Source organism: Nothoprocta perdicaria, unplaced genomic scaffold (genome assembly GCF_003342845.1).
Source record: "Nothoprocta perdicaria isolate Ctin4 unplaced genomic scaffold, notPer1 scaffold_15, whole genome shotgun sequence".
Classification (NCBI taxonomy): domain Eukaryota; kingdom Metazoa; phylum Chordata; class Aves; order Tinamiformes; family Tinamidae; genus Nothoprocta; species Nothoprocta perdicaria.
This window is the reverse complement of record NW_020454649.1, coordinates 6,405,040-6,417,076: the sequence shown is the minus strand read 5'-3', so window position 1 is coordinate 6,417,076 and position 12,037 is coordinate 6,405,040. Positions and strand designations below refer to the sequence as shown.

The following is a 12,037-nucleotide window of genomic DNA, read 5'->3' as shown; positions in this document are numbered from 1 at the left end:
AAGATGATACCTTATATTCATGCCTTTTTTTTAGATTCTTGTTTTTCTCTATGTTCTACTATTCTGTAGTTGTATTCAGACAAAAGGAAGGATGAGTCTGCCTGACATGACAGGGCCATTACATCTGTATGTCTGCTTCATAGGTCATAGAGAGGCTACTAGGGATGATGATGAACGATGCTAGTCCTTTTACTAGGGTAGCCAGAATTACTAACTCCAATAAATGAATTATTATGTACCCATTAGGTATTAGTTAATAAACTGTTTAATACTTGCATGTTTACTCTTAAATGGATTTGGAACGTAGCTGAATTGGTTATTGACTGTACCAAACAACATTATTGACTTGCCTTAGTAAGGTGTGTTTGTTAAGTTGAACTTTGATTCGTTTATAATGGTCTAGATGATGTGCAAGTTGGTCTAGGAAAACATTTTTTCTAAATAATTGCTGAACTTAGAGTAAAAATTATTGTAGAATTAACGAAGTTGGTCTTTCCTCTCAAATCTACTAATGACTTTAAAATATGCTTTTGAGACAAATCGGGGAGCTGGTTCTAGCTACATTGAAATACTGCTTCCACCAAGCATGCAGTTCTGTGAGTCAGCAGCACACATCACATTTGTCATCTTCTTTTGCCTCAGAGATTGTTTGTTCTTTCAGCCTGCTACAAGACTTTAAAGGACCGATATAAGTAAACAGATTTAATTGCATGGCTTTTGTTTAAGGTTTCCTTTTAAGTTGCTTGTATTTATCTTCACAATATAAAAACTAATTTTATCCTTAATTTTCCAGAAAGGACTGAAGGCACAGCTTACAGATTTAATTCTAATGAAAGAAAAGGCAAAGCAGATATCAAACTGAAGCTGTCATGTTCCAGAATTCAGGGTTTTTCTTCAGTATCATGTGCATTTAGTGCTGTGGGCATGCATTGCATGTGCATACACCCTAGAGTATCAGGAGGAAAAGGGAATGTCATTCCAATAACATTTCACTTTTGAAATATATTGGGTTGCTCTTAAATAGAGAGCCTGCTAACTCTTGTGAGCATAAGGAAGACTTCAGCAAGCTCTTGTGTTTGGGAGGTTTATCCTTTTGTTAAGTAGCAATAATACATTCCTTTCGTGAAGCAGATCAGCATTGTTTGATTTCTATTTTTGGTGACTACAGAACTTGTATTTTTAATTAAATATAGCATTAAAAATCCATGAAATGCGGCAGAAAGGGATAGGGAGTTGACCTTGTAGTAGAAAAGACAGGACTTTATGAATTTGAACATATTAAAGACTTTCAAGAGGTCAGAGGGCATGAAAAAGCTAATTAGGGTGCAGACTTGAAAAGGTGCTGCAGCCTTTAGGCAAGCTGTTAGATGTGATGCTCTGGCAGGGTAAAGCCATGTTGCCTTCACTCGTGTTCTCCATTCTGTTCTGCTGCTTCTGCTCTGCAGCAAGAGACACAGCAAAGGCCATACAGTGATGCACTCTTGACTATTACAACAGAAATAGTAACAACAATCACTGTTTTAAAAACAAACAACCTCAAAAACAAAAGACCAATATTGAGATCAGCCACCTGTGACTGAGGGCTGTTATTTCCCTGAGGCTGCAGATGCAGTTATGCAGCATGTGAGCACCCTTTTTCTGCAGCTCTGGCCCTTGGGAAAGGCTTCCCCATGTGTGATGGATATTGCTGAACCTGCATGAGACCTTTTCCTTGCTGTGTTTGTCAGTGCATAGTGAGAAATGAACTGCAGACTTGGTGTTCCAGCCATAAAAATACATGCCTTATCTTTTTAATTAAAGACTGAAATTTTTACAGAACAGAATCAGTTTCAGCAGAATAAATATAATTTTAATAATATTTCAGTGATGTTGGAATTCTCCCTCCCCCCTTTTTAAATTAAAACTTATTATCATTTGCAATGAAAATATTTTTGTTCCCACATTGAAAAGAACATAGAGTAAAAAAAAAAACTCTAAAATCCAAGTAAAATATTTTCAGGTTATTGAAACAGAACATTCATCTGAACTGATTTCTTCCCCACCCTGACTTCTGTCTCCAAAATACCTTGTGTTGTCCAATTCTAATAACTCCTGAAAACAAGATCTCTAATACTTATGTAATGGGTAAAGTTTTGAGGTTTTACCTGGAAATGTTTTACTGTTTACGAAAATATAATTAAACATGAAGTGAGAAGAGATCACTTCATCTGTTGAAAAATGTTATTTTATTTTAGATTTAAACTTACACAGGCTTAAATGTCTGTGCAGCTGTAAATTGTGCAGTGCGGGCTGTGAGGTGATACCTGTTCTTTTGCATTGCAGCTTGCTTTTTCTGTTTCACAGTATAGAGGAGTTATGCAGGAAATGTCCTGTTAAATTTGCAAGGATGGCAAGAAGGAAATAGAAGCTCAAGAGAGAAAAGGCATGACATCCTGCAAAGTGTCTTGGAAAAGAAAAAAACAGGCAGATAGTATGGCAGTCATGTATTTAGAGGGTAACAGGTAACTTAAAGGGCCCTTTGGGAAATTTAGAGAAATTCATTCTATTAATATCTTTTTAGTTCTTGTACAAGTAGTTACAGATGTTAGAGCTTTGTGAATTACAGTAAATATAGAAGCACCCAGTGATTATCCAGGGGTTCTCTACATCAGACAAAGAATACAGTTTTTGCTGTATGGCTGGAGGATTTCTTTTTAATCTGAATGCCTTTTCGTACCCTTTTTGGCTACTTTGTACTGACTTCTGTTTTAGACTGAGCAAAGTGTTATGAAAATCTTGTGAGCGCTCCCTACTGACCCAGCACTAATGCTGGGAGGATCTGTCACTAGAATTCAAGGGCTGTGTCAGCTACTTGGAAATCATAGCAGTTGGAATCTCCATGGACTGCTGATGGAAAGGAAAATGTAACATATGCTGTATTCACAAGTATGTATTTTCAGCTCTCCATCTGAGCTTGTTGTCTGTTATTTGCTAGTGGTTCACTGTTAAGGCTTGAACATTTTTCCAGGCTTACAGCTGTATTAAACTGATAAATCAATCACTTGTGTGAGGTGAGGCAGTTTGTTGGCAGTCACTTTACCAATACACTGCTTCCCACAACTATTTTTGCAGATCCTCAAGGATATGGGAAGAGAAGAAGCTTTCCTGTAACTTAATTTTTAAAACACAACCTGTTTCTGGTGCTTTGAGTAACTTTAATGAGAGTATTCTTGAAGAGCTGTCATTTGTTAATTCAGTATTCAATTTGTCTTGCTTTTACAGTGCCATTTAACAAGATAGCTGCATTATAGCTTAAAAGGCTTTTTTTTTAAAAAAAAAAGAAAGGTTATTTCAGGCTTTTAAAATTCTTATTCCCAATCAAGCTAAATATTCAAGTGCTTAAATTGTCTTATTGTGGGACTTATATGTCTGATCTTTCATTACATGTTTATTTTTGGAATAAAAGTAGCAGTCATTCTTTTTAGAAGTGTCTTGGAATTTTTGTTTGATATGGTTCTTAAGATGATTTAAGAGATTAAGATTAAGCTGGTTAATTTAAGTAGTGGTGGAGGAATTTTTTTTTTTTTACTAAGCAGCAGCTTGGTAAAAGCTGCAGGAGGCCTCTCAACTCTGGTAGGTGCAGAAGAGCAGCACCAGACTCTGAAGCCATGCAGAGAAGAGTCCTTGGGAGAGCAGTATTCTGATAAGTTTTCTGTCTGGAGCCTTTTCTCCACAGAAAAGGAACGTTCCCTTCTTATTATGTAGATTAAACAAACATAGCCAGGTTCCTTTTGTGTTAACACAATTGTCTTGATATTGCTAGGTAAGAATAATCATGCTGTTCTTTCTTTTCTAAAGCTAGTAGACTTTTCTTCAGATGTTACGGAGAACATGGATACAGAGAACATAAATTTTATTATTCTCATCTTGTCAAAATAAACTTGCTATTATATGCTGCCTCATAGTTTTTTACAGATTTCTACATTTTACAATGTACATTTACATTGTACTCATTTGTACAGATTTTATAACATTCTTTTGGGTTTTAACTGATGGGAGACCAGGCTGAACATCTTGAGAAAGGAGAAAACAGAAAATGTGGAGAGGAAGCGTGTATGCAAACAGCAGGATTTTGTGTGTACCTAGGCTTAAGTTAATGTATGTTTCATCATTTATCATGCCAGGATGAGTCTTGCTTCATAGGATTTATATAAAACAGGAGTTTTTGTGTGACTTTTACTGTAACACTGCAAAAGAAGGAGTATAATGCACATAACTTTCTGCGAGTACAGAAGAGACTTAGTTATTGCTTCTTTCTTTGCGTTGACATACAGGTCATCTCTGATACCTGTCTTTGCCATTGCCTCCAGCTTTCTGTAGTAACAAAACTACATCTCCAGGTAAATGTCTTTTCAGCAGGGCAATTACGATGTTGCAGGGTGCAAGCAGGAATGTCTGTCTTCACCTCCTGATAGATTGGGCCAAGCTAGTATTACAGGTTGTGAAACACATGAGAACAGTGTGGTTAGTGTCTGTGGTTTTCTAGTTAGGCAGCCATCCAGAGTATTTGGAGCCTTTTTATTCTTTGTAATACATAGTTAACTTGAGTAAAACTTGAATTGTTCTTCATATACCTCTCTGGGGCAGGATGGAAGAGAAGAACACCTTAAAAGGGAAAATTCTTGTCTACTGCAATTAGGTAAGGTTTGTACTGATACACTTGTGCTCAAGCCTCGCTTAACTTTCATGTCCAGTTGAGCCTGGTAGTCCTTATTTACATAAACTTCCAAAGGTGATAGTAAGATGCTTAGCACTTCTGAAAATTAGGAGCAAATTTGTCCAACTTTCAGTAGTCTGTTATGAGCAATTTGTCCTCTGTGATTCTAAAGTATTTTGAATTCTGAATGTGTTTCATTTCACTTCATGAGGAAGCATCTTTAGAGAGAATTGTTTTTAAATTCTCTTCTGTTCTGCCTCTTTGCTCGGCTGTTCTGATGTTGCCTGTCCTAAACTGACTCTCTTTACGCTGTGCAGTGAATTATACAGTCATTCCTTTTCCCTGAAGATGGAACACAGGAAACTCAATTTACTAATTTAGAAGATCTGTCTGGTTCTGAAGTGCCTTTTCAACTGCATTGACAGGGGGAAGTGTTAAAGGGACTAATCAGAGGTAATCACTATTTATATTTGATAGATGGCATATGAAGTATGAGCTGCATCTTTTATTGGCTTTTCTGCTTTTCATACTGAATCTTCCCCTTGTTATTATTGGAGATATTATTTCCATAGGTGACAATTCAGAAGCAGAGATCTTGTTATGGGACTGTTCTCATGGAACATTTAGGCAGTGGTGACCTACTTACTTTACTTACACTTACAGGATAAAGTGTAGCTTTACCCTGGACTGTTGCTGAAGGAAGAATTTAAGCTTTATTCTGCTGCGTTGTGTACTGGTGTTAGCTTTTCTGCTAAAGCTAACTTTTTTACTGATGATCTAAGCAACTGAAGAGTAGAATAGAGTGTTTGAGCTCAACCCCCACCTGGAGAAGGTGATGGGACTGTGTGGCTGTGCTGGAGGCAAAGGGGAAATGATGGCATCTTGTTTATGGAGAATTGTATCATTGCAGCATAAGAAACACTGGCTTCTGCTGGATAAAGAAAGACGTCAGGGAGAAATATGTGTATTTGATCAGTGTAGTGCATATTAATATTTTTTCTGGCACTAACCATTTCAGGACATGAAGCTTACAAACCATCTTTGGGATTTGAATTTGAGACAGAACTACTTACTGGGAGTAAAATGGATTTTGCAGGAAGATTTAAAATTTCACGGAAACTTGCAGTTCATGAAACACCTGAAGACATTAGCTTCATTCTTTGAGTCAATAGGTGTAAGTCCAAAAAATCCTCCTTTTAGGATGTATGGCCATGATGTGAAAGCATGCCCAGGTGAGAGATGACAGACTCAATAAGCTACTTATTTACTAAATGGTTATGCTTGAGGGGAAAGGGCACAGATTATGATTAGTTTAATTTTATGGATCAGTAAGTACATGTTCCAGTTGCATAACAAGCACTTCAGAACTGATCAGTCTTGCTGCAAAATAGGTTTCAGACTCACCATTGTTTAATGCACCCAGCACTGTTGGCTAGCAGTTACAGCCCTGGCAAATGTCACTTTACAAATGTGTTGTCAAATGTCAGGTCAGCTGTGAATCCAAGTACACTAAAGCTCTTAAACAGTCTACTTTCCTGTAAAACTTTGTGTGGTTATCTTCGGCCCATGAATTCAAACCATGGCATTAAGACACAAACTTGCTTTCAATGTTACAAGAAGAATATATGTGAATGGAATAATGAAACTGTTCCTCTCTCCTTTGGTGGTAGGAGGGAATAGTTTTCTTTAGATGGAATGTAGTGATCCTGTCAAAATACCATCACTACCTGCTTCCCTAGTTAGAAAAAGATAGAGATCTTATTTCCCCACTGCCCAAATTGAAAAGTTGCTTGGCTACCAAAGCAGCTGGGCTTAGGCTCAGGAAAAAGTGTGGCATTTGGAGTCACTGAGTTTGTTTTCATTTTCTATTCATATTCCAACTGCTGTTTTCCTCAGTCAAGGGATGTTATTTGGATCATTTTTGATTTGTTCCTCATGAAAATATCTGGAAGTACTACTGAATTAGAACGAGTAAACAGAGAAAAATGACCTCTTGGGAAAACTGTAGGTGACTGCCAAGACCTGCAAAAGTAACTAGTTCTAGAAGGGAAATGAAAACATTTAGAGGAAATAGCCTAAAAAAGGTTACCTCCATGAAACCTTGTGTTCTGCTGAATCCCTCCCTGCTTGTCAAGGTAATTTCCTTTATGATGTGCTGATGTTTTTAAATAAAGATCTATTTTGATTAATTATGCTTTGATTTACTTATGAGGAAAAAAAATCTACATGAAACACCAAACCTAGGAGCAGCAAAAATTCTAGGTGATTTAGAGACCTATCTGAAGGAGGGGAACACTCCACTTACTGTTAGTGTGTCTGGAGACAGCACTTGAACAGATGCTATGGAAATCCTTTCTGTTTTAGCAGACACTTCAAAACACTGTGCTAAATGCTACAGCTCAGGAATACAAAGCTGCAGTGCTTATTTTCATTCAAGGTGTTCATCTATCCCTTGACAGCTAGAGCATGACTGAGCTGCTCTCTGAGGTGATAGGACATTTTCAAATTGAGTCCTTTCTGGTGAATATGAAGTTCCTTTACCAGGTACTTTTCACGTTGTAAATCACATATGCCACTGTATGTGGCTTGATGAACAGCTCTGCCAGTCAAACTAAAGAGAAAAAGCTGGAGAGAGGCAGAATAAGTGGCCTGTTTTAGTCATTGGAATGATGGTCTTTGAAGAGGTGCAGAGAAAAGCTGTTCTGTTTTAAAGTTGACCTATTATTAACTACAAAATGTTAGTGTTTGTGGTGTATTTCTGTGTAAATTGTGCATCTTTAGTAGCCCTTCCTCTGTTGCTGGAGGTGTCTTGATACCTGAGCTTTCAGAAGTGAGAACCCAGCCGTGCAGCAGGTAGAATATATATGCTTTTTGCTTAAGGAGCTCTTCCTGAGATGCTCACTTTTCATTCGGCTATATTAAAATAACTCGCCTGAATTGCCCTTTCTTTGCTGGACTCTGGTTGTTTTCCTGTAAGTTGAAGCTGAAGGACCAGTGAAAGTAGTTTGGTATTTATCTGAACTTTACAATGGCAGCTGGTTGTTTAATATCGTGCTCAGCATCCAGAAGCTGCCTGCACACCCTTCTGTCCCTACCTGACTTGTTATTTGTAGTAGCTTGATGTGAATGAGGCTCTTAGGACTCATTTCAATCCCCTTTCCTTAGCAGAATTTCTCTTGGGGTTGATGGCAATAAATGAATGGAGTGGCATGGGAAAAGCTTGCACTGTAGTATTGATATTTTTACTCTCTGCACATAAGTAGGGTACTTCATCTGCCTGTTAATAATCTGGCAGTTTTCACAAAATTTAAACATTTTAGAAATTGTGTTTGGGACCTCAGGAACTGGTGAGTCAAATGGATAATAGATTGGAGGTTTCAAAGATGATGAGCAGTTGTTTCTGAATAAGAAGAACAAGTAACATTATTCAGTATAAAATTATTTAGGATTGAATATTAGGAGAGAATTTAGACACAGTAGGAAGTAAGGAGCATTTCAGTTGCAATAGGAATCTATATAGAAAGGAAGGGCTGAACCTGGGTTAAAAAGGAGTGCTAAAAACTGGAAAGAAGTTGCAAGTGCACAGGAAAGCCAAGATTGGACTGTTGCTGTGATTCCCCCTGCGTCTTACTCCCAAAAAAGAACCTGTCTGATATTCAGCATGGCTTTAAAAAAGCTAAGAAGAAAGCAGCATAACCAATTAATAGGCAAAGCAAACCAGACTGCTTACTGTGGCCAGATCCAATATTGTTGGCAGCAGACCAAGGACAAAGCTTATCAGATGACAAAGTAAGATGTGGAGGTGGAGGGGTGGCAGTATTTTTGGAGTTTAAAATGAAGTGTAACCGAAGGAAATGACTGTTTGGAGAGAAAAAAAAAAAGGGAAAAGAAAAAAGGAAAATTTAAACCATCAAATCCTTGTAGGTGTCTTATAATAATAAAATACAGCATTAGGACTTATGTAGTGATAGTACTATCACCTATTTCTGCTAGTAACTCCTTGAACCCCCCCCTTCCAAATTAGTAGCAGTAGTAGTGAGATGTTTCAGGTACTTGTGTCATCAGAGTGTTGTTAGCTGTGGCAAGATGTAGAAATAAATTCTGCTTCCCAGAACAGCTAGGCTTCAAACTGGGGGGGGGGGGGGAATGCTCTTCTGGCCTTGTTCTTGATGAGTGGTACATAGAAGTATTAGAGATCTGATCTCTAGTAGCAACTACACTATGATTAGGTTTAGCACTGAAGCAGGAATGACTAAGCAAAATAAATACAGCCCAAATGTTCAATTTAAAGAAAAGGAACTGCATACAAATGAGGTGACTAGTCGAAAGAAGAGAGAGGAAGGAGAGAAAAAAAAAAAAACAGTCCAAAAACCAAAAAGCCTAGAGGCAGCCTAGACACGGTTCAAAAATTAGATGAATTGCTTTGATGAATTTTGAAACAGAAAGAGTGGTTCAGTAGAACTCCTGTGGGTCTCAACAGAAAATTAAGGAGATTATAGAGAAAGAACCGACATTTACAAAAACAAAAGGGTTGTCTGGAAGAAGAGAATTGTTAAGACTATAATTCATGGCAGATCAAACATAACCAGGGAATTAAGAAAGCTAATGAAGAATTTGGTAAGTGCTTTGCAAAGGATGCTCAAATTGATAGGAAAAAGTTACTTAAATACAATTTAAGCAGGGTGTTTGCCAAAGTAAGGCCTGTTCACAAAAAAAAAAAAAATCTTGAAGGATGTTGGGAATGATAGTGAGTCTGGCTTTCATTCCTCATAAGACAGTATCAATAATAGAGAAATATTAAGCATGTAGATAAATTGGATAGACTCTTCCATTAGAACTGGAAGAACATGTGGAATAAAAAAGCTAATTGGATTCTAGTTATTCTTTCAATATTTTGAAATAGCTAAAGGTGAATGCAGCCACTCTGTTAGGTACTTGCATGTGCTATGTGTGAGTTTTCACCCACAGTGACTTTGGTCTTTTTTGTTTCCATTAGTCTCAAATGAGAAAATCTGAATTTTCATGAGTAATTGGGGAAATAATTTATGATGTTGCTGGCAGGAAGTCTGCCAGACAAGGGAGCAAATGGCAAGATAATTGTAACGATGTAGAGCGTGTGTATTTGTGTGGTTAGGGAGGACGGGTGGTGGGGGTGCTATTTAGAACAGATGGCCAAGGAATTTTGGAGAATGTCTCTCCCATGTAGGAGCCAGCAAAGCAGCTGGAAGGATGGAAAGCAGCATAATCCCTAGCTGTATGAAGTGTCTGTGGCATATGCTGCAGTGGGAGGGGTGGGTAGCATATAAAGGAATGGAAAGAATGCAAAAATAACCCATATGGGTGTGTTTGCGTCTAGAAGTCAAGACTTTTCTTCCTATATATGTGTAATCCTTGGCTCCATTGCCTCTTTGGCTGTTACTTGCTGCCCCCATACATGTCTTTCCCTCCTGGTCTAGCTCTAAGTCTGTGCTTACTGTGCTTACCCTTACTGAATACAGAAGACATGGGTGCACAGCAAAGGTGATAGCAAATGAGAGCAGAGAGTGAAGATGGCTTCAAGCGACGATGGACTGTAAGGACTTCGTGCTCTTGGACCTTGGGTTTTGCCTGTTTGGACTAACAATGAGGCTTTCACAACTCTGAGCCGCTCCTCTAGAGAGAACACTTTATATTTAACTGCAAAAGCTGCTGCATTAGCTAAATATACAATGAGGTTAAAGGGGCTAAACAGAGCTCAGGATCTCTATAAAATCAATAAGTTTAAAGTGTGTTTTTTATGCTTTTGGACAAATAAACCAATCAATATACTGAGATTATTATGGAATCATCAAAGCTAGCATTTCTGGTATTCTAAGATGTACTGTTTAAATAGCTTATTTTGTCATTAAAAAATATTGCCCGGGAGGATAAAACTGAATTCATTTGCAACTAGTGCTGTAGGTCCATCAGGGAAGCATATATGTTTTTCAATTGTTTGAATTATCATTCTTATCTAACCTGATTTATTGATCATTAATGATCTAGAAACCCTTAGGGCATGACAGGCGAGTAAGAAAAATTGGATAAACTCTGCACCATTACAGAATACCAAGAAGTTAGGATGCTACTGCTGAACCTTTAGAGCACGCTGATAAATACAGCCTGAATTAGTAAATGGGATCTCTGGATGCTACAGGCTGACCTTCAGCTCTCTTAGCATATACAAGATCTACTGAACACAGACTATAGTTCAAAATTTACTTATTTTCAGTGTGTTAAAATGTTATTTATGATAATACTAATGAAATATATAAACCCTAAAATCTTACTAATCATTAGTTTGTACCTTATGAATGTCACTTTTTAACATGAACGCAGAATGCTTATTTTTTTCTTCAGAAAATCAAGCATTTTTAACAGTTGGATATGTTCACTTATATGAAATAAAGACATTGCTAACAAAGATGTGACTGACAGTTATCTTCCTTGCTTTGCTGAGTCAAAATCCTAGTGGACTGAAATGCCGTACTATGAAACAGTGAAAGAAATGAGAAAAATCTAATTTAACCTTCCCATCATGCCACCGAAAATCATAATTTTATTATTGGATTTTATATGTTTAAGCATGCTTAGATGATTATTGAGAGGCAGGAAGTGCATTAATAAGATGTTTTGGGGTAAAATCTGAATTTCTGCTTTATATTTTAATATTAAGAAAGATTGCTGATCAAGGGAGTCTGGAATTACTCGCTTGAAGCCTGTTTCAGAACCTGTTTCTCATCTACTATCCTCTGTCTAACCATTAATTTTAATGCATTTTGTACCAAAACCAAACGAAACCAAAATCTTAGCTATTATGCTGGGAAATGGTATTTGGATTAAACTACTTTTTACCTTGAAGAGTAATAGTTTTGATGTGCTTTTCACTCTTCCTTGACAAATGTATTTGCCTAAGATGCTTTTCTTGGTAGAGGTCAGTAGTATCAAAATGGGTGGGTGGTCACAGGGTTTGACAACCAGTATTTTCTGTGGATTTCATCTAGTTGGTAATAAGTGGCCTAGGAGGCCGGGAGCTCATCAGTCCTTTCCCTGCGGAAATGGCCCCGTGCAGCCCAGGGAAGAGGTTTCTTAGCTGTGGTTAGACGCGGCAGCTCCAACCAGCTGCACCAGGAGGCCAGTGTTTCAGTTTGGGCATTGTGGTGTCCTGCCCTGGCTTCAGTACCTCAGTAAGCTTGTCCTCAGATGTGTTTGTGAGGGAGCTACTGGAATGGAGGAATAAACTCTGTTCCGTGGCATAGCACATAATATACACTCTCTGTGTTATGAACTAATTTATGGGTGAGAGTGAGAGGGAGGATTCTT

The 12,037-nt window shown here is 37.7% G+C and overlaps 1 long non-coding RNA gene across 4 annotated transcripts in view; it reads left to right on the top strand.

Moving 5' to 3' along the window:
* LOC112943463 overlaps window positions 1-12,037 on the top strand; it is a 51,087-nt gene that overhangs the window by 35,065 nt on the left and 3,985 nt on the right. The window contains exons 6-7 of one of the 4 annotated variants that reach the window (XR_003248588.1): window positions 2,752-2,925; window positions 3,112-3,463. The exons of the other annotated variants lie outside the window; for them this stretch is intronic. This is a non-coding gene — a long non-coding RNA (uncharacterized LOC112943463). Of the gene's footprint in view, window positions 1-2,751; window positions 2,926-3,111; window positions 3,464-12,037 lie in introns of those variants that run through there. 4 annotated transcript variants of the gene reach the window in all.